Source organism: Schistocerca piceifrons, chromosome 6 (genome assembly GCF_021461385.2).
Source record: "Schistocerca piceifrons isolate TAMUIC-IGC-003096 chromosome 6, iqSchPice1.1, whole genome shotgun sequence".
Classification (NCBI taxonomy): Eukaryota; Metazoa; Arthropoda; class Insecta; order Orthoptera; family Acrididae; genus Schistocerca; species Schistocerca piceifrons.
This window is the reverse complement of record NC_060143.1, coordinates 101969671-101997203: the sequence shown is the minus strand read 5'-3', so window position 1 is coordinate 101997203 and position 27533 is coordinate 101969671.

Below are 27533 nucleotides of genomic sequence, written 5' to 3'. Positions count from 1 at the left end.
ATGTCCTGTTGAAAAATGACAGCACGATACTGTCTCATGAGATCCAGGATGTCCGTGACGTATGTGTCAGCCGTCAGAGCTGCCCCAGTTACCTCCAGCCATAAACTGAAATGGTATTCGATGGCTGCGCACACCATCACTACCTGGAGTAACGCGGCTATGCCCCTCAGAAACATTTGAAGACTGGGACCTCTCCCAGGTTCCCAACATACTCGCTGACGTAGATCATCCAAGATGGTGCAGGAACTCGCTTCGTCAGTATTCCATGCTTTCCAGTCGAGACAACACTCCGGACGCAGCAGTTTGTGTTGTGTTAGCCTGCACACGAGACAGTAATTCCCTAGGCCGTCTGCTGCTCGTCTCCAACTAATGGTGCGGAATGACACAGGACGTTGCAGAGTGTCCATTAACTGTTCACAGGTGGCAGGCGTGGATGTGAAGTGGTTACAAGTGTGCCTGGTGCACAGTACGGCGATGCTTCCGTGCGGTGGACAGGCGTGGTCGACTGGAATCTAGTCGACCACTATGCTGTCACTTTCCCGTGCAGCCTAACGTTAGGGCACGGTCACATGTGAAAGCCGAACAAATCACCGTTTCGACCTTCCATGCAAATGGATACCTGCAATGAGGCAACTATCAGATTCCGTCATGTGCTGATAACGCTGTCTGACACGAGTACGTCATATCTCTATGTCCTTCGTAGTGATCACTCAGCATTTGACGCTTTTCATGTTCCTTACGTTGTTGTGGTCTTCAGTCCTGAGACTGGTTTGATGCAGCTCTCCATGCCACTCTATCCTGTGCAAGCTTTTTCATCTCCCAGTACCTACTGCAACTTACATCCTTCTGAATCTGCTTAGTGTATTCATCTCTTGGTCTCCCTCTACGATTTTTACCCTCCACGCTGCCCTCCAATACTAAATTGGTGATCCCTTGATGCCTTAGAACATGTCCTACCAACCGATCCCTTCTTCTGGTCAAGTTGTGCCACAAACTTCTCTTCTCCACAATCCTATTCAATACTTCCTCATTAGTTATGTGATCTACCCATCTAATCTTCAGCATTCTTCTGTAGCACCACATTTCGAAAGCTTCTATTCTCTTCTTGTCCAAACTATTTATCGTCCATGTTTCACTTCCATACATGGCTACACTCCATACGAATACTTTCAGAAATGACTTCCTGACACTTAAATCAATACTGGACGTTAACAAATTTCTCTTCTTCAGAAACGCTTTCCTTGCCATTGCCAGCCTACATTTTATATCCTCTCTACTTCGACCATCATCAGTTATTTTGCTCCCCAAATAGCAAAACTCCTTTACTACTTTGTTTCATTTCCTAATCTAATTCCCTCAGCATCACCCGACTTAATTCGACTACATTCCATTATCCTCGTTTTGCTTTTGTTGATGTTCATCTTATACCCTCCTTTCAAGACACTATCCATTCCCTTCAGCTGCTCTTCCAAGTCCTTTGCTGTCTCTGACAGAATTACAATGTCATCGGCGAACCTCAAAGTTTTTATTTCTTCTCCATGAATTTTAATACCTACCCCGAATTTTTCTTTTGTTTCCTTTACTGCTTGCTCAATATACAGATTGAACAACATCGGGGAGAGGCTACAACCTTGTCTTACTCCCTTCCCAACCACTGCTTCCCTTTCATGTCCCTCGACTCTTATAACTGCCATCTGGTTTCTGTACAAATTGTAAATAGCCTTTCGCTCCCTGTATTTTACCCCTGCCACCTTCAGAATTTGAAAGAGAGTATTCCAGTCAACATTGTCAAAAGCTTTCTCTAAGTCTACAAATGCTAGAAACGTGGGTTTGCCTTTCCTTAATCTTTCTTCTAAGATAAGTCGTAAGGTCAGTATTGCCTCACGTGTTCCAGTGTTTCTACGGAATCCAAACTGATCTTCCCCGAGGTTGGCTTCTACTAGTTTTTCCATTCGTCTGTAAAGAATTCGTGTTAGTATTTTGCAGCTGTGACTTATTAAGCTGATAGTTCGGTAATTTTCTCATCTGTCAACACCTGCTTTCTTTGGGATTGGAATTATTATATTCTTCTAGACGAGATGGTAGAGTTTTGTCAGGACTGGCTCTCCCAAGGCCGTCAGTAGTTCCAATGGAATATTGTCTACTCCGGGGGCCTTTTTTCGACTCAGGTCTTTCAGTGCTCTGTCAAACTCTTCACGCAGTATCGTATCTCCCATTTCATCTTCATCTACATCCTCTTCCATTTCCATAATATTGTCCTCAAGTACATCGCCCTTGTATAGACCCTCTGTATACTCCTTCCACCTTTCTGCTTTCCCTTCTTTGCTTAGAACTGGGTTTCCATCTGAGCTCTTGATATTCATACCAGTCGTTCTCTTATCTCCAAAGGTCTCTTTAACTTTCCTGTAGGCGGTATCTATCTTACCCCTAGTGAGATAGGCCTCTACATCCTTACATTTGTCCTCTAGCCATCCCTGCTTAGCCATTTTGCACTTCCTGTCGATCTCATTTTTGAGACGTTTGTATTCCTTTTTGCCTGTTTCACTTACTGCATTTTTATATTTTCTCCTTACATCAATTAAATTCAATATTTCTTCTGTTACCCAAGGATTTCTACTAGCCCTCGTCTTTTTACCTACTTGATCCTCTGCTGCCTTCACTACGTCATCCCTCAAAACTACCCATTCTTCTTCTACTGTATTTATTTCCCCCATTCCTGTCAATTGCTCCCTTATGCTCTCCCTGAATCTCTATACAACCTCTGGTTCTTTCAGTTTATCCAGGTCCCATCTCCTTAAATTCCCATCTTTTTGCAGTTTCTTCAGTTTTAATCTACAGGTCATAACCAATAGATTGTGGTCAGAGTCCACATCTGCCCCTGGAAATGTCTTACAATTTAAAACCTGGTTCCTAAATCTCTGTCTTACCATTATATAATCTATCTGATACCTTTTAGTATCTCCAGGGTTCTTCCATGTATACAACCTTCTTTCATGATTCTTAAACCAAGTGTTAGTTATGATTATGTTGTGCTCTGTGCAAAATTCTACTAGGCGGCTTCCTCTTTCATTTCTGTCCCCCAATCCATATTCACCTGCTATGTTTCCTTCTCTCCCTTTTCCTACACTCGAATTCCAGTCACCCATGACTATTAAATTTTCGTCTCCCTTCACAATCTGAATAATTTCTTTTATTTCATCATATATTTCTTCAATTTCTTCGTCATCTGCAGAGCTAGTTGGCATATAAACTTGTACTACTGTAGTGGGTGTGGGCTTCGTATCTATCTTGGCCACAATAATGCGTTCGCTATGCTGTTTGTAGTAGCTTACCCGCATTCCTATTTTCCTATTCATTATTAAACCTACTCCTGCATTCCCCCTATTTGATTTTGTGTTTATAACCCTGTAGTCACCTGACCAGAAGTCTTGTTCCTCCTGCCACCGAACTTCACTAATTCCCACTATATCTAACTTCAACCTATCCATTTCCCTTTTTAAATTTTCTAACCTACCTGCCCGATTAAGGGATCTGACATTCCACGCTCCGATCCGTAGAACGCCAGTTTTCTTTCTCCTGATAACGACATCCTCTTGAGTAGTCCCCGCCCGGAGATCCGAATGGGGGACTATTTTACCTCCGGAATATTTTACCCAAGAGGACGCCATCATCATGTAATCATACAGTAAAGCTGCATGCCCTCGGGAAAAATTACGGCTGTAGTTTCCCCTTGCTTTCAGCCGTTCGCAGTACCAGCACAGCAAGGCCGTTTTGGTTATTGTTACAAGGCCAGATCAGTCAATCATCCAGACTGTTGCCCTTGCAACTACTGAAAAGGCTGCTGCCCCTCTTCAGGAACCACACGTTTGTCTGGCCTCTCAACAGATACCCCTCCGTTGTCGTTGCACCTACGGTACGGCTATCTGTATCGCTGAGGCACGCAAGCCTCCCCACCAACGGCAAGGTCCATGGTTCATGGAGGGGGATGTTCCTTATACACCCGGTTAAAACAATAAACACGACCAACATTAATGCATTCTAATGGCCGTTGCACCTGTGACATAGAAATGCTACTGTTATCATGCGTATACCTGTCGATGGCGTGTACTTGTACGAAGTTATCGTTGAAATCCGACCATCTCTTCCGGGTGCTTACTCGTTTTGTGAGCCAGTATCATTGTCCTGAGGTTCGTCCATCATTTGACCGACTGGTACATTTTAACGAAACGATCCAATGCTATTGTACGAAATCATGAACTTAAAAGAGACTCTTGAGGAGGGCCATAAACTCTGCTATATTGTTGTCGTTGTGGTCTTCAGTCCTGAGACTGGTTTGATGCAACTCTCCATGCTACTCTATCCTGTGCAAGCTTCTTCATCTCCCAGTACCTACTGCAACCTACATCCTTCTGAATCTGCTTGGTGTATTCATCTCTCGGTCTCCCTCTACGATTTTTTACCTCCACGTTGCCCTCCAATACTAAATTGGTGATCCCTTGATGCCTCAGAACATGTCCTACCAACTGATCCCTTCTTCTAGTCAAGTTGTGCCACAAACTTCTCTTCTCACCAATCCTATTCAACACCTCCTCATTAGTTATGTGATCTACCCATCTAATCTTCAGCATTCTTCTGTAGCACCACATTTCGAAACCTTCTATTCTCTTCTTGTCTAAACTATTTATCGTCTATGTTTCACTTCCATACAAGGCTACACCCCATACAAATACTTTCGGAAACGACTTCCTGACACTTAAATCTATACTCGGTGTTAACAAATTTCTCTTCTTCAGAAATGCTTTCCTTGCCATTGCCAGTCTACATTATATACCCTCTCCGACCATCATCAATTATTTTGCTCCCCAAATAGCAAAACTCCTTTACTACTTTAAGTGTCTCATTTCCTAATCTAATTCCCTCAGCATCACCCGACTTAATTCGACTACATTCCATTATCCTTGTTTTGCTTTTGTTGATGTTCATCTTATACCCTCCTTTCAAGACACTATCCATTCCGTTCAACTGCTCTTCCAAGTCCTTTGCTGCCTCTGACAGAATTACAATGTCATCGGCGAACCTCAAAGTTTTTATTTCTTCTCCGTGGATTTTGATACCTACCCCGGTTTTTCTTTTGTTTCCTTCACTGCTTGCTCAATATACAGATTGAATAACATCGGGGAGAGGCTACAACCCTGTCTCACTCCCTTCCCAACCACTGCTTCCCTTTCATGCCTCTCAACTCTTATAACTGCCATTTGGTTTCTATACAAATTGTAAATAGCCTTTCGCTCCCTATATTTTACCCCTGACACCTTCAGAATTTGAAAGAGAGTATTCCAGTCAACATTGTCAAAAGCTTTCTCTAAGTCTACAAAAGCTAGAAACGTAGCTTTGCCTTTCCTTAATCTAGCTTCTAAGATAAGTCATAGGGTCAGTATTGCCTCACGTGTTCCAATATTTCTACGGAATCCAAACTGATCTTCCCCTAGGTCGGCTTCTACCAGTTTTTCCATTCATCTGTAAAGAATTAGTGTTAGTATTTTGCAGCTGTGACTTATTAAACTGATAGTTCAGTAATTTTCACATCTGTCAACACCTGCTTTATTTGGGATTGGAACTATTATATTCTTCTTGAAGTCTAAGGGTATTTCGCCTGCCTCATACATCTTGCTCACCAGATGGTAGAGTTTTGTCAGGACTAGCTCTCCCAAGGTCGTCAGTAGTTCTAATGGAATGTTGTCTACTCCCGGGGCCATGTATCGACTCAGGTCTTTCAGTGCTCTGTCAAACTCTTCACGCAGTATCATATCTCCCATTTCATCTTCATCTACATCCTCTTCCATTTCCATAATATTGTCCTCAAGCACATCGCCCTTGTATAGACCCTCTATATACTCCTTCCACCTTTCTGCTTTCCCTTCTTTGCTTAGAACTGGGTTTCCATCTGAGCTCTTAATATTCATACAAGTGGTTCTCGTTTCTCCAAAGGTCTCTTTAATTTTCCTGTAGGCAGTGTCTATCTTACCCCTAGTGAGATAAGCCTCTACATCCTTACATTTATCCTCTAGCCATCTCTACTTATCCATTTTGTACTTCCTGTCGATCTCATTTTTGAGAAGTTTGTATTCCTTTTTGCCTGCTTCATTTACTGCATTTTTATATTTTCTCCTTTCATCAATTAAATTCAATATTTCTTCTGTTACCCAAGGATTTCTACTGGCCCTCGCCTTTTTACCTATTTGATCCTCTGCTGCCTTCACTACTTCATCCCTCAAAGCTACCCATTCTTCCTCTACTGTATTTCTTTCCCCCATTCCTGCCATTTCTTCCCTTACGCTCTCCCTGAAACTATGTACAACCTCTGGTTTAGTCAGTTTATCCAGGTCCCATCTCCTTAAATTCCCACCTTTTTGCAGTTTCTTTAGTTTTAATCTACAGTTCAAAACCAATAGATTGTGGTCAGAGTCCACATCTGCCCCCTGGAAATGTCTTACAATATAAAACCTGGCTCCTAAATCTCTGTCTTACCATTATGTAATCTATCTGAAATCTGTCAGTATCTCCAAGCTTCTTCCATGTATACAACCTTCTTTTATGATACTCTGCTATATAGAAAACGTAATTTATAATGAAATAGTAAAACGACTGTACATGACAAAAGCGCCGTCTACTAAACAACATGCACAAACATTCACTAATATAAACCTTCAGCACAGAAATCCATGAAAATTTACGTTCAGAGCACAACGCTGTGTGGATGTGATACGCAGAGTATGAGGAAGACAGAAATCCTCAAGCATCGACTGCACACCGACCAGCATGGCGATGCGAAATGCCAAAAGAGGTTCAAATGGTTTTGAGCACTATGGGACTTAACATCGGGAGGTCATTAGTCCCCTGAGACCGTAGCAGCGCGGCTCCGGACTGAAGCGCCTAGATCAGTTCGGTCACCGCGGCCCGCTGCGAAACGCCGTCGAGAAGGCGCTGACCCGCGCGCCAATGGATAGAATGGGCAGCGCACACCTCCAGGAAGACAGATTTCATCGCCCCATGTCAACGCTGACAACCAGCCGCTGGTTGGCCCCAGTTCGGTCTGTTGTATTAATCAGGATACGATATGTACAAACCATTTTGGATTCCTGCCACCGGTCATCGCAATTTCTCTCCTTCCTCGTTTGTGTCGATGCAGACAGCATCTGGCGACGAGCATTACAGAACCAACGCTGCCTTCGCTCTTCGCCGCTCAGTCGCAGCGTGTCACTACACAATAGACTGGCTGGGTGAGATTAAGATATGTGAACACAAAATAAGCAGTCGTGCATATGCGGATGACTTAGTTGTGATGGCAAATTCGATTGAAAGTTTGCAAAGTAATATTTCAGAGCTAGATCAGAAATGTAAGGACTATGGTATGAAGATTAGCACCTCCAAAACGAAAGTAATGTCAATGGGAAAGATATATAAACGGATTGAGTGCCAAATAGGAGGAACAAAGTTAGAACAGGTGGACTGTTTCAAGTACTTAGGATGCATATTCTCACAGGATGGCAACATAGTGAAAGAACTGGAAGCGAGGTGTAGCAAAGCTAATGCAGTGAGCGCTCAGCTACGATCTACTCTCTTCTGCAAGAAGGAAGTCAGTACCAAGACTAAGTTATCTGTGCACCGTTCAATCTTTCGACCAACTTTGTTGTATGGGAGCGAAAGCTGGGTGGATTCAGGTTACCTTATCAACAAGGTTGAGGTTACGGACATGAAAGTAGCTAGGATGGTTGCAGGTACTAGTAGATGGGAACAATGGCAGGAGGGTGTCCACAATGAGGAAATCAAAGAAAAACTGGGAATGAACTCTATAGATGTAGCAGTCAGGGCGAACAGGCTTAGATGGTGGGGTCATGTTACGCGCATGGGAGAAGCAAGGTTACCCAAGAGACTCATGGATTCAGCAATAGAGGGTAGGAGGAGTCGGGGCAGACCAAGGAGAAGGTACCTGGATTCGGTTAAGAATGACTTTGAAGTAATAGGTTTAACATCAGAAGAGGCACCAATGCTAGCACTGAATAGGGGATCATGGAGGAACTGTATAAGGGGGGCTATGCTCCAGACTGAACGCTGAAAGGCATAATCAGTCTTAAATGATGATGATGATGATGATGATGATTATTTCTTTCAGGGATGCGTTGCTGTTGTGTTCTTTATTGCAGACCAGCCGCAACGCTTTCCCTGTTTGTATATACACTGAAGCGCCAAAGAAACTGACATAGACATGCGTATTCAAATACAGAGATATTTAAACAGGCAGAATACGGCGCTGCGATCGGAAACGCCCATGAAAGATAATAAATGTCTAGCGCAGTCGTTAGATCGGTTACTGCTCCTACAATGCCAGGTTATCAAGATTTAAGTGAGTCTGAGCATGGTGTTACAGTCGGCACACGAGCCGTGGGACACAGCATCTCCGAGATTGCGTGAAGTGAGGATTTCCCGTTCGACCATTTCACTAGTGGACCGTGAATACCAGGAATCCGGTAAAACATCAAATCTCCGACATCGCTGCGGCCGGAAAGGGACAAACGACGACTGAAGAGAATCGTTCAACATGACAGAAGTGCAACCCTGCCGCAAATTGCTGCAGATTTCAATGCTGGGCCATTAACAAATGTCAGCGTGTGAACCATTCAACGAAACATCATCGATATGGGCTTTCGCAGCAGAAGGCCCACTCGTGTACCCTTGATGACTGCACGACACAAACCTTTACGCCTCGCCTGGGCCGGTCGACACCGACACTGGACTGTTGCCTGGTCGGACGAATCTCGTTTCAAATTGTATCCAGTCGATGGACGTGTACGGGCATGGAGACAACCTAATGAACACATGGACCCTGCGTGTCAGCAGGGGACTGTTCAAGCTGGTGGAGGCTCTGTAATATTGTGGGGCGTGTGCATCAGGAGTCATATGGGACCCCTTATACGTCTAGATACGACTCTGACAGGTGACCCGTATGCAAGCATCCTCTCTGATCACCTGCATTCATTCATGTCCATTGAGTATTCCGACGGACTTTTGCAGTTCCAGCAGGATAATGCGACACACCGCGCGTCCATAATTGCAACCGAGTGGCTCCAGGAACACTCCTCTGAGTTTAAACACTTCCGCTGACCACCAAATTCTCCAGCCATGAACATTATGGAGCATATCTGGGATGCCTCGTACTCTTACGGATTTATGGACAGCCCTGCAGGATTCGAGGTTTTAGTTCCCTCCAGCAGTACTTCAGACATTAGTCGAGTCCATGCCACATCATGCTGAGGCGCTTCTGCGTGCTCGCGTGGGTCCTACACGATATTAGGCAGATGTACCAGTTTCTTTGGCTGTTCAGTGTAACTACTTTGTTGCCGCGCTCCTGTCATTAAAATGGCCTCTATCTCGCCTTCTACACCACTTGCGCCTCCCTCCGATTGTTACTGGCTTTGATCTAATGCAGGTTATTCAGTTTCATAGCCAACAAATTTCGCAGTTAATGGCAACGGTCCACCAGCTTATTAATGCCCAAGCCGCTGCTGCATCAACTCCGCCACAATTGCCTGCCACAACCACGGCAGCGTCTCCGTGCGTTCCATTGTTCCGAGCTTTCAGTGAACAACGAGAGGAATGAAACGAGTACTACGCTCAGTTCGACGCTCACTGTGCTACATATACAGTGCAAGGTACTGTGAAACTTTCCTATTTCTTGTTAATGGCCGGCACAGGAGTCTACTGCCTCGCTCAGAAGTTATTCCTGACTAGTAGGTCAGAGCTGCTAGTTTTTGAAGATTTTGTTTCCGCCCTCACTAAGCATTACGAGGGTCAATCACAGGTTTCTGCAGCTCGTTACAAGTCCTTTCGACTGCGGAAAACGCCAGAACAGACACACCGTCAGTGGGTCACTGAACCTCAGAATCTGACGTGTAATACCGTCATTGAGTCACTGAACTTCAGGTTTTGACGTGACTGTGTCGTTTCCAATGAAGCTGTAGGCAGTACTATAGCGACGTAATGATTCACGATGCAATTACGTACATGTGCCAGACAGCAGGATTCGTCAAAAATTCTCAAACATTCTGAACCTACTTTGAAACAAGTGTTTCAAATTGTTGAACATTAGGACTCGTGTGATAGTGCAGTGGAAAACTTTGAGGTAGCGTAATGCGAAGTGACACACAAGTACGGCTCTGCGACCAGCAACACTATACCATCAGGCCACCGCGTCGTGAACGAAGTAAAGAAGTGCCAACACGTGTGTCTGCTGTGAAATCATGTTCCCGCTGCTTTTCCATGCATAAAACACACAACTGCCCTTCGCAGAACGCGACCTGATTTGTTTGTGGGAAGCCAGGTCATGTGCAGTCTGTGTGCTTGCAGCAGTAACGGAACTGCGCCCACGTTCGTTCTAGTACACGTGCAGCACCTTCTCATTCAGGGAATGTAGTTTTTTTTCTGAACCGGCTACCTGTACAAATAATGACTGAATTCAGCACGTGCCTGCTCCCCGCCCAAGTGCTGTGCAGCGTCAGTCAGACAAACTGTTTGTGAACTTCGTCATTACCGGTTTCTGTGTGCGACTTCAGTTAGACACTGGCGCTCCCGTTACATTGCTTAATGGTGCCCCTTATGAACAATTGGGCTCGCCACAGTTGAGAATATCTAGCATGCAACTTACTGCATATAACGGTTGCGAGGTGCCGGGGCTAGCAGTGTATTTAACACTAAATTCTAGAATCTACATATGTAAATGATGCTCTAAACCCTCCCCCCCCCCTCCCTATTCTAACTCCGACTTTTGCTGTTGCACAAGGATTAAAAAATATACGCGAACTGACTGTAATCAACCCTGCAAGTGGAGTAGAAAAGAGTTTGGCACCTGCAATAATTTAATTTGATAAATGAGTTAAATAAAGGAAGGTTTCATTAACATAGTGAGAAATGATGGGTTGCTCTACCGATTAACAGAATGAAAGTTCTGTCCAAAATAACAATATGATTTATTAAGACTAAACACAAAATACTAAACCAAAACACATGAAACTTTTACAATACATCAAATTGGCTCAAATTGGATACTCAAACAAACACTGTAGAGGTGAAGTTGTCCCTAAACTAGATTGTGAGGTTTAAGACGAAGTGGTATGTGGAGCCAATTCCTTGCTACTACAATCATAAGAGAGACACACAACTAACCCAACATTAATTGCTGGTACTCAAGACAGAACAAAGTTAGAAAAATACGAACAGGCGCGCTCTGCTGAGCTCTGATTATCACCTAGGAAAATCCCTATCTGCCGGTGCTGCAGACATACATTACCAAACTGTCTTCTTAACTGCCAGAACACGAGCTGGTGTACCGTAGGCGATGGCTGGTTGCTTCGACGTCCTCGACCGAAAGGCGAGAGCCGACTCCCACAAGAGCACCCGTACAGGCCGAACACAGAACATTCCCGCCACCACGACAGGGGCCGTGGTTAAACGTTCCAATCAGCAACTCGAAAACCGGCGGAAAATTCCACCCCATTGCCGGAGCACTACCATTCCACCAATGGAGATTCTTGGCGCCAATTTCTGCGCTGATTTTGCTACGTCACGGAGCTATGCCCTGAGCAAGCCAATCACAGTTACTATTTTGCAGAAAGCGCGGGAATTTTCCCGCCACAACTGCCTGGGTACACAAGTCATTCCCACGTCTCGCTGGTAGCCCGCCAGAAAGTGTTTTCGCTAAGTTTCTGCGAAGTAACGGAACCTCTAGCCCAGCCGCTACTTCAGGCCCCGGCGGGTGTGTCTCTTGACAATGTCGGCGTCTGGAAAGCATTCACTCGACTGCCTCACACACGTCGGCTTAACCCTCTCGAGATCAGTGTTGCCCGCCTGTCACCGGACCACCTGGGTGACGAAAGACGCTGCGTGGGAAGTCCGCGTGTGAAGGAATAGCAAGTTTCCACCGCATGCAATTAGAGAGGAGAATCATAAGATAGAAATATGAGAGGGGGCTCATGCCACCTCTCACGGTAAGGAGATTCCAATGCTTGGTACATGCAAGTTCGCCTGCCACATTCCAGTCTCACACGAGAACAGTAAAATTTACCATATTGCGTTCGCGATAGTGTGAAAATATTTTTGGGTTAGGTTCATTTGATTTGTTTGGTCTTTGTATTCAGCACAATTTACTTTCTTTTTTAATTTAATTCTAATAATTAACAGCCTCAGTTGCTCCGTTTACCTAGAATTTACCTAGGTTTCAGTCGTTACTGTTATTCTGAAGAAGGTTGGGTTATCCTGACTGAAACCTAAGTAAATTCTAGGTTAACGGTGCAACTGAGGCTGTTAATTATTAAAATTACGTTAATATTTACGCAGTTGCTGACAGAGCTGCGAAATGTTGAAGATATTTTCTTTCTGTTTCTTCTTTCAACCCTAAATACAGTGTTACTCAATTGATTGTGGAGTTTTCTGATTTATTTTCTGAAGGACTTGTTAGAGCAAATAATTTTGTGGCGCACATTACAATGAAGGACAATGGGCAGCCTAAGATTTTTAAGGCGCGTCCCCTCCCTCAAGTGTTCAGAGACAAAGTCGCAAATGAACTTAAGGAATGGCATGGCAGTGGTGTTACTGCTCCTATATAGGCTAGTCAATGGGCTTCTCCCTTGGTGATCTTCCCTAAGCCTTCTGCAATATTTCATCTTTATGTTGTCTTGAAATCCACTGTGAATCCATAAACAAAAATTGATTCTTAGCCGTTGCCTCACCCTGAGGAATTAATGGACAGGCTTGTTGGAGGCCGCCATTTTTCGAAAACTCACGTACACTATGCGTATTTGCAACTTCCGCTAGTTGAGGAGTGTCAGACAGTGTTTGTGATCAACAAACGTTTAAGGCTCACATGTTCACATGTGCCAATTCCTAAGGGATCAAACTGCTGAGGTCATCGGTCCCTAGACTTACACACTACTTAAACTAACTTAACGCTAAGGACAACACCCATGCCCGAGGGAGGACTCGAACCTCCGGCGGGAGGGGCAGCACGATTAGTGACATGGCGCCTCTAACCGCACGACCACTCCGCGCGGCTCACGATTAAGGTTGTTCAAATTCTTTTACTTACCGTTTGGAAGCACTTCCGCGCCTACCGTATTCCTACGCTAACAACAGCTTACTGCAAAAGTTCCATTCTCTTCAAATTACTTGGTCGATATTGTAGTGTCAGGACGTACACCGGACGAATAAATCGGTAGCCATCACACGCTTTTTCAGGTACTTTCTGCTGAAAGTTTGAAGTGTCGCCTGGACAAATTTGCCTTTCTCTCAGGCTGAAATTCAGTACTTACGCCACGTTCTTAGTAGCCAAGGTGTTCCTCCCCTTCAGTCACATTTGCTGGCCGTCCGGGTCCTCTCTGCCCCGCGGAACGTGACGGAACTGCTGTCAGTTTTCGGGAAGATAACATATTATGTCCAGTTTATATCCAACGGAGCCCACATCGCTGCTCCTTTGCATGTTTTGAGCCGAAACAACGTGCCTGCTGTTTGGACCAAGGAGTGTCAGGATGCATTCCGAAAACTTATATATTCGTTGTTGAGTGATAGATGCCATGTTCACTGCGATCCCTCTAAGCCTGTGGTTTTGCCAGTAGATGCTTCTTCATATGGAATCGGAGCCGTGCTCTCGCACAGATTTGGTTCACAGGACAGGCCCATTGCTTTCGCTTCCGAGTTATTAACCAAGACTCAGTGAACTATTCCCAGATCGAGAAGGAAGCGCTCGCTATTATCTATGGCGTGACAGAGATTCACCATTATCTATTTGGTCGTAGGTTTCTCCTAGACACGTACCATGAGCCACTTCAGTCTTTGTTTCATCTATCCAAACCTGTTCCACCACACATGGCTCAGAAGCTGTAACGTTGGGCTTTGTTATCGTTATAGTATCAAAGAGAAATATTCTACCGGCCTTACTCGCCTTCCTGCTGGTTCTGGTTCGGAATTCGATGCTACTGCAACATCTTGTTGTCATATCGATGCGCACGACACTGAACTTTTACAGACTTTTCTCCGCACTATAGGAAAATCGCACAGTCAACAGAAGCAGACCCTGACTTCACCGTTTTGTTTCACTACATCCGTACTGCTTCACCTCGTTCAGTGAAGAACATTCCAAATGCTTTTGCTCGCCGATATCTTGGTCGTCGGCATAAACTCTCCGTCCAGCACAATGTGATTTTATTGCAAAATGACTCTGGACAACCACGTGGGTTGTTGCTGAAGTGTTTCAAAAAGATTTGTTGCGATTGCTGCATCGACACCGGGTCATTGTGTGTACAAAATAGTGAGTGTGTCAGCACTGTACTTGGCCGCGCATGGACGCCCACACTGAACAGACGACGTCACAGTGTCGCAGCAAACGTTTTCAGTTTGGACAAAGTCTCAATCGCCGTGGCAACGAGTGCATATTGACCTTATTGGTCCCTTTTGGAACACTTGTTGGCTTATTGTTGTGAACTCTTAGCTGGCAGAGCGGTTCTAGGCGCTACAGTCTGGAACCGCACGACCGCTACGGTCGCAAGATCGAATCCTGCCTCGGGGATGGATGTGTGTGATGTCCTTAGGTTAGTTCAGTTTAAGTAGTTCTAAGTTCTAGGGGACTGATGACCTCAGAAGTTAAATCCCATAGTGCTCAGAGCCATTTGAACCTTTTGAACTCTTAGCAAACATCCGTTTGCAGTGCCCATGAACTCGACTGTGTCACATAGTACCATTCAAGCTTTGTCGCCTATTTTTCCTTGGAAGGTTTGCCTGAAAAGTGTCTGTTACAGACAACGGACCACAGTTTACGGCTGAGGACTCTAAACAGTTTTGTACAGCCAATGGTATCACTCACCTTACCAGTGCTCCATATCACCGTTAGTTGAACAGTGAAGTTGAACGATCTGTGCGTACCTTCAAGCAACAGATGAACAAACTACGTGCCTTCCACCCACAGGAGCATCTGTTGCTTCTCTTCCTTGCAACGCGTCACCCCCAGCCCCAAGACGGTCCGTCCTCGGCGAACCTTCTACATGGCCGGCGCCACCACACGCTGCTCCAGTATGTGACGGTACAAACCCTCGTTACTAGATGAATATTTCTAGTATGCAAGGATTGCTTTGTGGAGAGCGAGCACGCTACATGGTGCGCGAAAGCGAGTGGCGCGCCCGCGCGAGATTTTGCAACGGTCGAAGGGATGGTCTCCGGCGGCCACGTGGCCCGCACCTTCGGGCATTGTTTGGTTTCTTCGCGCATTACGCGAAAACTATGTAACTTACGGTGAAGAGCGATGCGGCAGTGGATTGTGATCAGCAATATGCACCATCTGAAAAATCAATCTTCATTTCAAGTCACGAGACGCGAAAGTTATAGTAACCTCAAAATCGGTTAATATGAAGAAAACTGAAAGACTAATAAAAATAGTAAATAACAACTTAAAGGGATGAGTGAGCACTCATTAAAAACGTTTCGTCATAGCGGATCGAGTGCCGTAGTCATATGTTAAGTTTCATAAATAATTTAGCCCCTAAAGAGCAATAAACAAACTTTGAGGGAAAATTGTTTATAAAATTCAATAGGAAATTTATGACGTAAAGAACGGCACTATATAATATTTTGGGTGGCATCACACGTGTTTTAAACTAGTTAAGTTATACTATACACATAACTTGCAATAGTTTTCATTGTTTGCAAATTATTACTAACATTTATCGCCCATAGTTAATTAATTATTGTAGATATGAAGATTTTGAGTAGCGCAACGTGTAGATCGCTATAGATTACGTCTAAAAACAGTGCTATATGCAGTTCCACGTTAAAACTTTGCAGCACAGGTATAAACAAACAAATTTGCGCTAAGTGGCGAAATTTGGCAAAAAACTAAAACTTGATTTACGGCCGATAGGATAATCCTAGAAATTAATGGTAAATAAGATGTACTTTTTAGCGCTGTTCCGATGGTGTACTTATTTCTGTCGAGGGACGTATGTATCAAAATTTGTAACTGTAACTGTCGAGACTGGTACCCGCATAACCCGGGGGATGACGTCCGAGTCTATATAAGTGAGCGGCCATCTTGGCCAGGGGTCAGTCGTTGGTCAGTCGTTTTGGAGGGTGGGTGGCGAGCGCCGATTTATTTCGACAAAGAGTATTGTTTAACTGTGTAAGTGTGCAAACATATATTTGGTGTACTGCAAGTGGTACAATTATTTGTGTGAGTATGGTTTATGAGGTATGCATCGTCGTAAGTGAGCATGTGGCGAACTGTGATTTCGCGCCAAAACTGTTAGAAGAAAGACAGTGGGACTTGTGGTTCTGTTAGAATTGATTGAATAACTTTCGATTATAGCAGCCGGCATTACTGCTATTGGGGGCTCGGAGTCAAATTATTTTTAAAGTAAAACTGTAAACCGTCTTGCCACTGATAATTTCATTGTGTGAAATAAAAGGACAACACCAATAAACAGCGATTGAACTGTGTCGTGAAAAACTGATTTTAATATAATAATCGCCTAACTCTTGTTCCCTAGCATAAACTGTACTTATGTGTGAGTGAATAATTAATTCAAAACTATAGCAAATGCGCGGGTGTAGAAGCGTACTAATGCACCAAGTGTGGAAATCATCCCCTGAGACTGACGTGACAGCCAAAATTTGCAATAACATTTTTTAACCAACATTTGTATAAGCACATTCGTGTGAAAACGCTGCAACCGCACTTCTTCTTTATTATTTTTACCGCCCCGTCCCAAGTTGCTGCACCCACGGCAGCACACCGCGCCTCCCACGCTCCACAGGTGTTGCTTTGCGCCTAATGATTCAGTTGTTTTCAGAGTTTTCGGTTGCACCAGCCGCTGGGAGAGAGGAACGATTCTTCGAAATTTAGGCGCTTGCATGTACTTAATTTAAGGTGCCGCTTGGTTGCTGCGCAGCCATCAGGTTTGTGACTGTCGATTGCGAGATGCCTCTTCAGATTTTCTGTCCTCAGATTCGCACCCTATCGGGATGCGGCCCTGGATGCCTCCTCGGCAACGCCTGCGGAACCGCTGGAGCTGGACCCACGGCCTTCACCGCTGCAGCCGCTCTCCGGCGCTCGTCCTGGCGGCCGCCGTGGACCCGTCACTGTCGTCGTCGTCGTCGACACCGCCTTCTCCGTTTTTCGTCGGACCATCTCCCGAAGAGGGTGGGCGCCTTTCGGGGGTTCTCCGACTGGCGTTCCCTCGGAGCGCAGGACGGATGTCGGGCCGCAGCGGCGGTCCCCGAAGGAGGAGGAGATTAGTGTGTAACGTCCCGTCGACAACGAGGTGATTAGAGACGGAGCACAAGCTCAGATTATGGAAGGATTGGGAAGGAAACCGGCCGTGCCCTTCCAAAGAAACCATGCCTGAAACGATTTATGGAAATCACGGAGAACCTAAATCAGGATGGCCGAAGACGGGTTTGAACCGGTATCCTCCCGAATTTGAGTCCAGTGTGCTAACCACTGCGCCAAATCGCTCTGTCGCGGTCACAGTTGTGGCTCCCAGCTCCTCACGCCACCCAGCTCCCTGACTTCCCTCCCGTTGTCGGAAGATGACTCCCTACACAATTATGCGCCATTTTTTTTTTGGGGGGGGGGGGGAGAAATATGCAGTCCAAGCATCGACTGCACACCACCAGCGCAGCGTCCCCAAACGGCATCAAGATGGCGCTGATCCGCGCACCAGTGGAAAGAGCGGGCCGTGACCCACCTCCAGGAAAGACAGAGGTCAGTGCCTCCTGTCAACGCTGATTTAATCACATGCCCATAACTGGTCGGCCCTGTTAAGTTGCAGACTTCAACAGCATCAGTGCTGAGTAATAGTAAGACGTTACTTAGCCTGCATTCTGCGAGCAGTAATGAAGCGGTACTAGTAGTATGCTACATTGCTCACTAGTGAGTAACGTGAATAACAGTTGCGGATGGATAATGAATTATTTAGTTAGCTACAAGTTACTATTAAACGTAACATCAGTCGTTATTTTTATTTCTCTATTTGCATATCCCCCACTCTTCGACATAGGAATGGAACAAACCAGTGTTTTATTTCAATAAGCGTCCTGGTTTCTGATCCCTTCCATGGCCTTCCTACTATGTGTGAAACAGTAACGATGTAAGAAGGGTGTATGTAGCTCCAGAGATAGATAGTAGGGCAGTAAGCTCGTTATTGCAGGAACTAGGAAGGCTTGAGACAAATCAGTTTGGTTAGAGTACAGAAGACGTCGGTCAGCCCTCAGAGCAGCAGATTCGAACAAGAGACGCTGGGTCCGGCCAGGAGCCCTCTGGGGTGACAGCTGGAGCGCGCGGAGAGAAGACAGGCCGCGGAGGAGCTGCGGCTGCGGTATGGGAAGATTTGGTATAAATGCGATATTCTCTTTCAGTTTAGGTGTAGAAGTACTGAACGAAGCAACAATTGTTCTACTTTTGGCAGACTGAGTGCTTCTGTAGGTCATAGCCGTTACAGCTTTATACTAGTACGAGCAAGTAGCCCTTGGGGCGTTAAGACGAGCAGCAGTTAGCAGTACGGTTGTTTTTCGTTACAGCATAAAAGATTTCAATTCGTGGTATAAATTTTGTGGGGAGATATTTATATTTTATGGCATTTTCTTTGTGATGTGTATCCGGGGGGCATGTTGGTTCGTTTTTCCAGTTCGCACCTTCAGTGTCCAGAGGAATGCATTCTGTGAGTAAATAAGGATAGAAAGTGGTGTAGATTAGAATAGGAATTGTGTTGCAATAAGTTTACGTAATTATTTTGAGAATTTTTACGTGTTTCTTTATGTGTTGTGTTCGCGCCACGTGTGGTGTAGGCAGGGAATGAGCGCAGCAGTAGTAACAGTCTGTCACTTTTTAACGTTCTTTCGTGTTAAAACATTAACATAAATTTTCTGAAATGAGAGGGACTCGTTTTGTAAATCTCCAGGAGGTTTTCTTCGTGCAAACAGTGACGGTTATTGCTCACACCACGTGGCATGTGAGGGTGGCTCCTGGCTTAGTAGAGACATGGGCTCTACACTTAAGCACTTCGAGAGCTCATTAGTGCATTTTATCGTCGCTCGTAATTTTTGGAAAGTTTATGATAGTTTTGTGTCCGAACCCGCCACATTTACGATAATGGATGATCTGATCACGTGTTCAGTTTGTGCTTGGGTTGGATAAACTCCCAGCACGTAAGTATTTCGGATGACCATGGCCTTCAGACATTCCTGTGGTGTTAAAACGAGAGCATCCGATAGAAGCGTCTTTGCTTGCTTCTGCCAACTGGCTCTGGAATCGGCTGATCCGCGACGGCGCAGATCAGGACAATTGCTGCAGAAACCATGCCTGAAACGATTTATGGAAATCACGGAGAACCTAAATCAGGATGGCCGAAGACGGGTTTGAACCGGTATCCTCCAGAATTTGAGTCCAGTGTGCTAACCACTGCGCCAAATCGCTCTGTCGCGGTCACAGTTGTGGCTCCCAGCTCCTCACGCCACCCAGCTCCCTGACTTTCCTCCCGTTGTCGGAAGATGACTCCCTACACAATTATAACTTGGATAACGTGTAATTCTTTTGGTCCGGTCTTTGATTTTGCTCATGGAACTCTCAACTTGCAGCCCACTGCGTAGCCTATCTGGTTTCTCGCATTTGCGCTTTGTGTTACCAATACACTCTCGGCGCTGCGAGTCAACTTGTGTGTGTGTGACATACTTTAAATGAAGTTATCGGGTTGGCTAGAGAGGGGGCAGACTGTTCATCTCACCAATTTTTGCATAGTGTGGCCTCCAGTAATATAAAATAAGACACCATTACCATAGTTCAATTAGATTTGTGTGTTCTGTCAGATGTGTGTAGAATCAAATGACAAAACTTTCAAATGGTTCAAATGGCTCTGAGCAGTATGGGACTTAACATCTTATAACTACTTAAACCTCACTGACCATGCCCGAGGCGGGATTCGAACCTGCGACCGTAGCGGTCGCGCGATTCCAGACTGAAGCGCCTAGAACTGCTTGGCCACAACACCCGGCGACAAGAGTTTACTTGAAGAATAAATGTCAGATATATTACAGTCAAAATAATGAAGCTCTAATCGTAAATGATACCCCCTTTCTAACCAAATCCACTCAATAACCAACAATAAGCAATGAAAGATTGTTACCGCCCCCATAAAACACGTTCAACGATAGCGATTGTCGTAGGCAGTGTTGTTATCACGTTCAGACTCTCCCCTCTTCTCCCGCACCCCTGTGTGCGTTGGTTTGATGTGTAAGGATAGTTATCCGTTGCGCACATTGCTGTTATCAAATTCATTTCAGGTTAATATGAATTGCTTTGCATCCCTAATTTCAGTATATGGTACAAGCTTCAGTATATGGTACGAGAAGCACTTGGTAGCACAGTACAATAATTGAGAATTAGAACCACCCAACGAAGGGTAAAGCTTCTGCTGCATATCTGGGAAATTAAAATTTTAGAACCACCGGATACGAGGTAACAGCGCAGTAATAGATTGTCAGTGTAATAGTACACCGAAGCGCCAAAGAAACTGGTATATCTATGTGTATTCAAACATGTAATCAAGCAGAATACGGAGCTGCGGTCGGCAAGCCCATATAAGACAACAAGTGTCTGCCGCAGATGTTATATAGGTTACTACTGCTACAATCACAGGTTATCAAGATTTAAGTGAGTTTGAACGCGATATTTTATAGTCAGTGCACGAGCGATGGGCCACAGCACATCCGAGGTAGCGATGAAGTTGGGATTTTCCCGTACGGCCGTTTCACGAATATACCGTGAATATCAGGAATCCGGTACAACATCAAATCTCCGACATCGCTGTAGCCGGAAAAAGATCCTGCAAGAACGTAACCAATGAAGACTGAAGAGAATCATTCAACGTTACAGAAGTGCAATCCTTCCGCATATTGCTGCAGATTTCATTGCTGGGCCACCAACAAGTGTCAGCGTGCGCACCATTCAACAAAACATCATAGTTATGGACTTTTGGAGCCGAAGGCTCACTCCTATACCCTTCATGACGGTACGACACAAAACTATGCATCACCTGCGCCCGTCAACACCGACACTGGACTGTTGATGACTGGAAATATGTTGCCTGGGCGGACGAGTCTCATTTCAAATTTTATCGAGCAGATAGACGTGTACGGGTATGGAGACAACGCCGTGAATTCATGGACCCCTCACGTCAGCAAGAACTGTTCAAGCTGGTGGAGTCTCTGTAATGATGTGGGGCGTGTGCAGCTGGAGTGATATGGGACCTGTGATACGTCTAGATAAGACTCTGGCCAGGGACCCGTACGTCACCTGCATCCATTCATGTCCACTGGTCATTCCGATGGAGTTGGGCATTTGCAGCAGGACAATGCGACACCTCACACGCCCAGAATTGCTAGAGAGTGGCTCCAGGGACACCCTTCTGAGTTTAAACACTTTCGCTGTTACGGACTTATGGACAGCCCTAAATGATTCTTGGTGTCAGTTGCCTCCAGCACTACTTCAGACATTAGTCGAGTCCATACCACGTCGCGTTAAGGCACTTATGTGTGCTCGCGCAGGAACGATATTAGGCAGGTGTACTAGTTTCTTTGGCTCTTCGGTATATGTTCATGGCAGAGGAAGCAAAATAAGTTGTGCTTCTCTTCTATTTAGAAATAAACTGTTGTATTAATCAGCATGTGTTATGCAGAGATCATATTGGAATCCTGCCACCGGCCATCGCAACGTCTCTCCTTCCTTGTTTGTGTCGGTGCCGACTCCCACAGTGGCCGAAACAACAATGAGAAGTCTTTGAAATGTGATGTTGTGGGACAATATTGTAGATCTAATCGATTGTGGAAGGAAATAAGGCCGGCCGCAGTGGCCGAGCAGTTTTAGGCGCTTCAGTCTGGAACCGCGTGACCGCTACGGTCGCAGGTTCGAATCCTGCCTCGGGCATGGATGTGTGTGATGTCCTTAGGTTAGTTAGGTTTAAGTAGTTCTAAGTTCTGGGGGACTGATGACCACAGAAGTTAAGTCCCATAGTGCTCAGAACCATTTGAACCATTTGAAGGAAATAAGGCTGATGAGGTAGGGAGCAGGGCACAGGGCTGCTGGAATTGACTGTTGGGCCACAATTTGAGGATACTGTAAAAAAAGAGATTTATTTGACAAAACCGTGAAGCAAACACTGGTAACATTTGCAAAATAATACTATCATAAGGAACCGGTGGTATACTCATGGTTACAGAATTAACTGAAACAAAATTAGAAAAAAATTACCACGTATTTATGCAAACAGTCTTATGTACCAAGATTTTAATAAAAACAGTATTACTGCTACAGAGAATTAACTTCACAATTGAAATTAAAAAAAAAAAGAAAGAACTGAACTACTGGTGTAAGTTAAAAGAACCAATTATATCCCTGGAAACATGATAGTACGTTAGGAAAGTCAATACGATAACACAGTTTATAGGAAGCTAGAAGGTTTCAGACTATTCAAATGTAAATTGTCTTAACAGCAAAAGTCTCTGTGACAATAGAGCAACCTGATTAATAGACAAAGAATCTGCAGCTCACAGAGAAAAGTTTAACAACAGATTTCGAGTGATCGGTAGCCTGAAAAGAGTAAACAGTAATTAGCACACTATTGACAAGTTAGCACACTATTGATAGTTGGCGTTCAGCGTCGGCCGCGCGTCTGAATTTTGTGGGCGAGTCCCGACCGGAAACAACAGCCAGCACGGGCTGCCACTGACAGTTGCTTGTGCAGCACACACAAAACCGACAGCAATGTACAATTCACATAAACAAGTCACCATAACGATACAATACAGGATCATCAAGGGAGAAAACAAATGGAAATAGGATTCGGCTCAAAGTTTCGTAAATTCCGTATTGCGTAATAACTGCTGCTACAGTTGACGTTAATTGTGCCTTTAAGACAGCTTGAATCAAATTAACGTTCATAGAAGGTAATCTGCAGAACCACTCAGTACGTTGACCTTGTAAATAGCAAAAACCTGCGCACAGTTTTAACTACTACGAGCCGCGCGGAGTGGCCGCGCAGTCTTAGGAGCCATGTCACGGATTTCGCGGCCCCTCCCGCCAGAGGCTCGAGTCCTCCCTCGAGCATGGGTGTTCTTAGTATAACTTAGTAGTGTGTAAGTCTAGGTACCGATGACCGCAGCAGTTTAGTCTCTTAGGAATTCACATTTATTTGAACATTTTGAACTACTACTGAAACGCCCGCTTAAACAGCGGGGCAGAATAGGTAGGTGGAATTGTGGAAAGGGGCCAAAAATGAGCGGCTGTCAGTTATACTCGAACAGATATAACTTTATTTAGTTACCCAAACATTACAGCGCAAATTTCCGAGCTTAACTATCGACTGAATATGTCACACTACCTTATGGCTTAAGGGCACAACCTCTTTAATTTTTAAAACGGCTGAAGGCTCATGATTTAAAACACAACTACAATAAACTTTCAAAAGGCAGAAAGCGCAAGGTTTTATCCTTAAATAATATTTCAAATGAGGCTCAAGGCCCAAAAAATCCAAGACTTGGCAAGTAAGGAATTTTAAATTTTAAAAAGGCTGAAAGCCCATGATTGGAAAACACCAACCGACCGACTGCCACACATCGGCACGGAGACAGCACTAAAATAACTGAGCAGTCGACATCACAATCTACACAGAGTTTCACGAACACTTGCACGAAGGACTAGACAATACTAACGGCAAAGACTATGCAATAACAAGGACGAATCACGAGTCGGCACACGCAGGAAACCCATAAGCGATCGCCGGCCGGCATACACGTCGTCCGATAAGACGACCGACCGACGACGAACCAAGGTGGTCCGCTCTCAAGTGGTAGTATGTATCGGCAACCGTCGGGCTAGTCATGGCTGTCCGGATCACATTGCAGCCACGCCCCGACAGAACTTCTGCCGCGTCCTAAGTCAAACACTTCCAGGTCCGAACTGCGCTGCTAGCGCCTCGCAACTCACTGGCACATCCCAATTAACTACGATCACACGACACCCGGTAAGTAAAAGCAGTCAGCAAAGATAACACGCCAGGGCTTACATCGATAAACGCCGCTGCTGCCGCTCACGGGCAGGCAAGGTGGCAGCTCAGCGACACCAGTAATTGAAATTAACATAACGAGGTGGTAGTACAGTAAAAACAGGAAGTGAAATGAGATATGGCACGAACACGAGCCACGCACGGCTCAACTACAAACATCACCCTACGACGGCACAAAGTTTTCAACAAGTTACAACCGCTCACAGGCAAATAGCGCACAGCGAAGTCCAACTGAAGTTGGAAGTTAACCTTTAGCACGCAGCAGAGCAATTCATTTACAAATTGTGAGGGTAGCAATGCACCCAGACCAGATACAAATTCGCCGGATATCGGCCACAACTAACAACAGTCAAGAACTGACGGCAAAGTCAACTAGGGCACAAGTCAGTTCCACTCGCGATTAACAGTGGTGCAAACTCAACACTCAAGCGAATTAGAAGGACACCCCTGAACCAGACAAGCGGCCACACGGAGCGATCACGGTTCGAACAATTCACCAGGCAAGTAGCTCACCATTTCAAAATTAATCCAGGGAGCTGCAGTAGATATACAAGCCAGGCCAAACTAAGGAGGTCTCGTCACAGCGCAAAGGCGGAACGACTCTTGGACAGAGTTTATGTTTACTGCTCGCTGCAGCCAGACTGTGGTTGTGTTCTCCAACAGCCACAGGAGCCGCAATGGCGACACCAGCGCGTCACAGCAGTAAGCCACGCGCCAACTGATCCCCTCCGATGGCCCGTGCAGACTCGCCCCATACTCCATCCGCCCGTAAAGGGCCGGGCCCTGCATATCAAAAGGGCGCGTTTAGACAGAGAGAAAACTCCGCGAAAGCAAGAGCTTCTCAGGAGGTAACGGCACAAAGACCAAGTCACATAAAAATGCCTAATAATGAATACATTGCTCGTTTTACAGCATGAACCGCTGCCGAAAACTGTAGTTGAAGAGATAATGGTAGGAAAGTCTCTCAGGGGAAGACGTCGGAATTTAGACAGGTTGTCGATTACGTGGGATATTTAAGATTGAAAGCGTAACTGATAGGCGCTACGACTGGAGAACTGCAGCCGTCTAGCGTACGAGAGATGAGGCAAACAACAACGCGCCATTGTCCTTAATGAAGATCTCCTTCCAGTCTTGTTAGTTTGGTTATCAGCATTTCTTAGCTATCTGAAATGCTACTTTCGTATTTTGTAGCGATGTTTTTCCATAAACGTTCAGGGTTACAGCTAGTATGACAACAAATGTTCTAAATTACTGTCTCTATATTTTGCGTTACACCAGTACAAGTGTCACAAGGCTATCCAGTTAGGTTCTGAATGTTACAGCTGGTCAGCTGTAGCATAGATTTTTCGTCGTATTCCGTTCTTTTCTCAACCACTTTCTTGGTAGACATTTCCTCATTCTCTGGTGATAACTATGTCCTACAGTATTTTATTATTGCAGAATTGTGTTTCCCATCACGTCATACGCTTTTTAGGACTGCATCTTACCACTTCATAATACTCATTATAACTATTCTCCACGGAGTGGAATTCCGCAGCTCGTGGTCTAATGAATAGCGTTGCTACCTCTCGATCACGGGGTCCCAGGTTCGTTTCCCGGCCAGGTTGGGGATTTTCTCTGCCCGGGAACTGGATGTTTGTGCTGTGCTCATCATTCCATCATCATCATTCGTTACAGACTCTAGACTAGACTGTGGAAATATTGTGACTTTGTACGGGCGCTGATGACAGCGCATTTGAGCGCCCCGCAAACCAAACACCATCATCATCATCATCATCCATGGTTCAAACCTGCGTCCGGCCCTCCTGATGTATGTTTTCTGTGATTCCCTAAATCGCTTCAGGCAAATGCCGGTATGGTTTCTTTGAAAGGGCACGGCCGACTTCCTTCCTCATCCTTCCCTAATCCGACGGGAGCGCGATGACCTCGCTGTTTGGTCCCCGTTGCCCGAATCAGCCAACCAACCAACCAACTGTTTACCTTATGGCTATATCATATATAAGCACATTCACAGACTGAAGCGTTCGTATTTTCTTGTAATCGCTTTAGGATCATACCGAATGGTTACAATTAAAGTGTATCTACTCCCATACGTCCACTGTGGGCTCTAATTATCGAGTGTCAGCAAAACTTGGTAGATATGCTAATGCGGTAATACGGAACCAGCTTACCCGAAAAAAAAGAAAAAAAAAATGGTTCCAATTTTAGGCACCAGGTGCAAACTTGGAGCTGTATGGCATCTATCTGTCGTCTGCAGTAGGAGTTACTAATAGAACCAACATTATGCCTTTCATCTCAGTTTCTAATCCGTCACGTGTGCAAACATTTCTATTCGATTTTTTTGCATCCACAGCGCCAGAATTGCACCTGGTAGCCAAATTTGGCACAATTTTTTTACTGCATAAATCAGTTCCGTATTAACGTATTAAAATATCTGTCAAGTTTTGGTGTCAAAAGATAATTACAGCCCGCAGTGGACAGCTGTGAGTAGCTGCACTTTAACTACAACCAGCCGGTACTTTCAGGTCGACCACTTGGAAAATTCCCTGTCTTTTAGCGTACGCAAGGGGGACAGTCATAGATGTTAAAAAAATAATAATGTGCCGTGACGACAGCTAAACCAGAGGCCTTATAGTGCATCTTATGAAAAATTTGATCGCCCTGCAATTATTTGTGCAGGGGCGCTGCGCGGGAGAAGCGCACAGTGGCTGGGGTCGCGTCGCCTTTCTCGGGCTGATGCTGGTGGCTGGTCGTAAACCGGCATTGCCAGATTGAATGGCTGCTCGCAATAAAGGCGCACTGGGGACACTAAAGCAGAGGACGCGACGCACCGCCCCCTGTCTCGCCGCGGGGTCGCGGCGGAGGGCACCACACTGAGCGCGAAATTCCCTATCTGTATGCCAGGCCACGGTACACCAACTGCTTCTCCGAAAGCATACGTCAAAAGCATATTAAAAACGAGAACGCTAAAACGACAGGGTAGGGCTGATTTTTGCTACAGGAAACTGAGCTGTTCTTGAAAGAGCTAAAAACAGCTACTTTGACGTGGTTAAATATCAGATCAAAACATTTGCGGAGATGAAAAACAGAATGCCAAAATAATAATGAAGGTTGGTTGTTGGGACAGATGCACCAGCAGTACTGAAAATAGGATTGACGAAAACGTAGCTCGTGGTCTTGCGGTAGCGTTCTCGCTTCCCGCGCACGGGGTCCCGGCTTCGTTTCCCGGCGGGGTCAGGGATTTTCTCTGCCTCGTGATGACTGGGTATTGTAGTGTCGTTTTCATCATCATTATTCATCCCCATTACGGTCGGAGGAAGGCAATGACAAACCACCTCCACTAGAACCTTGCCTAGTACAGCGGTGCGGGTCTCCCGCATC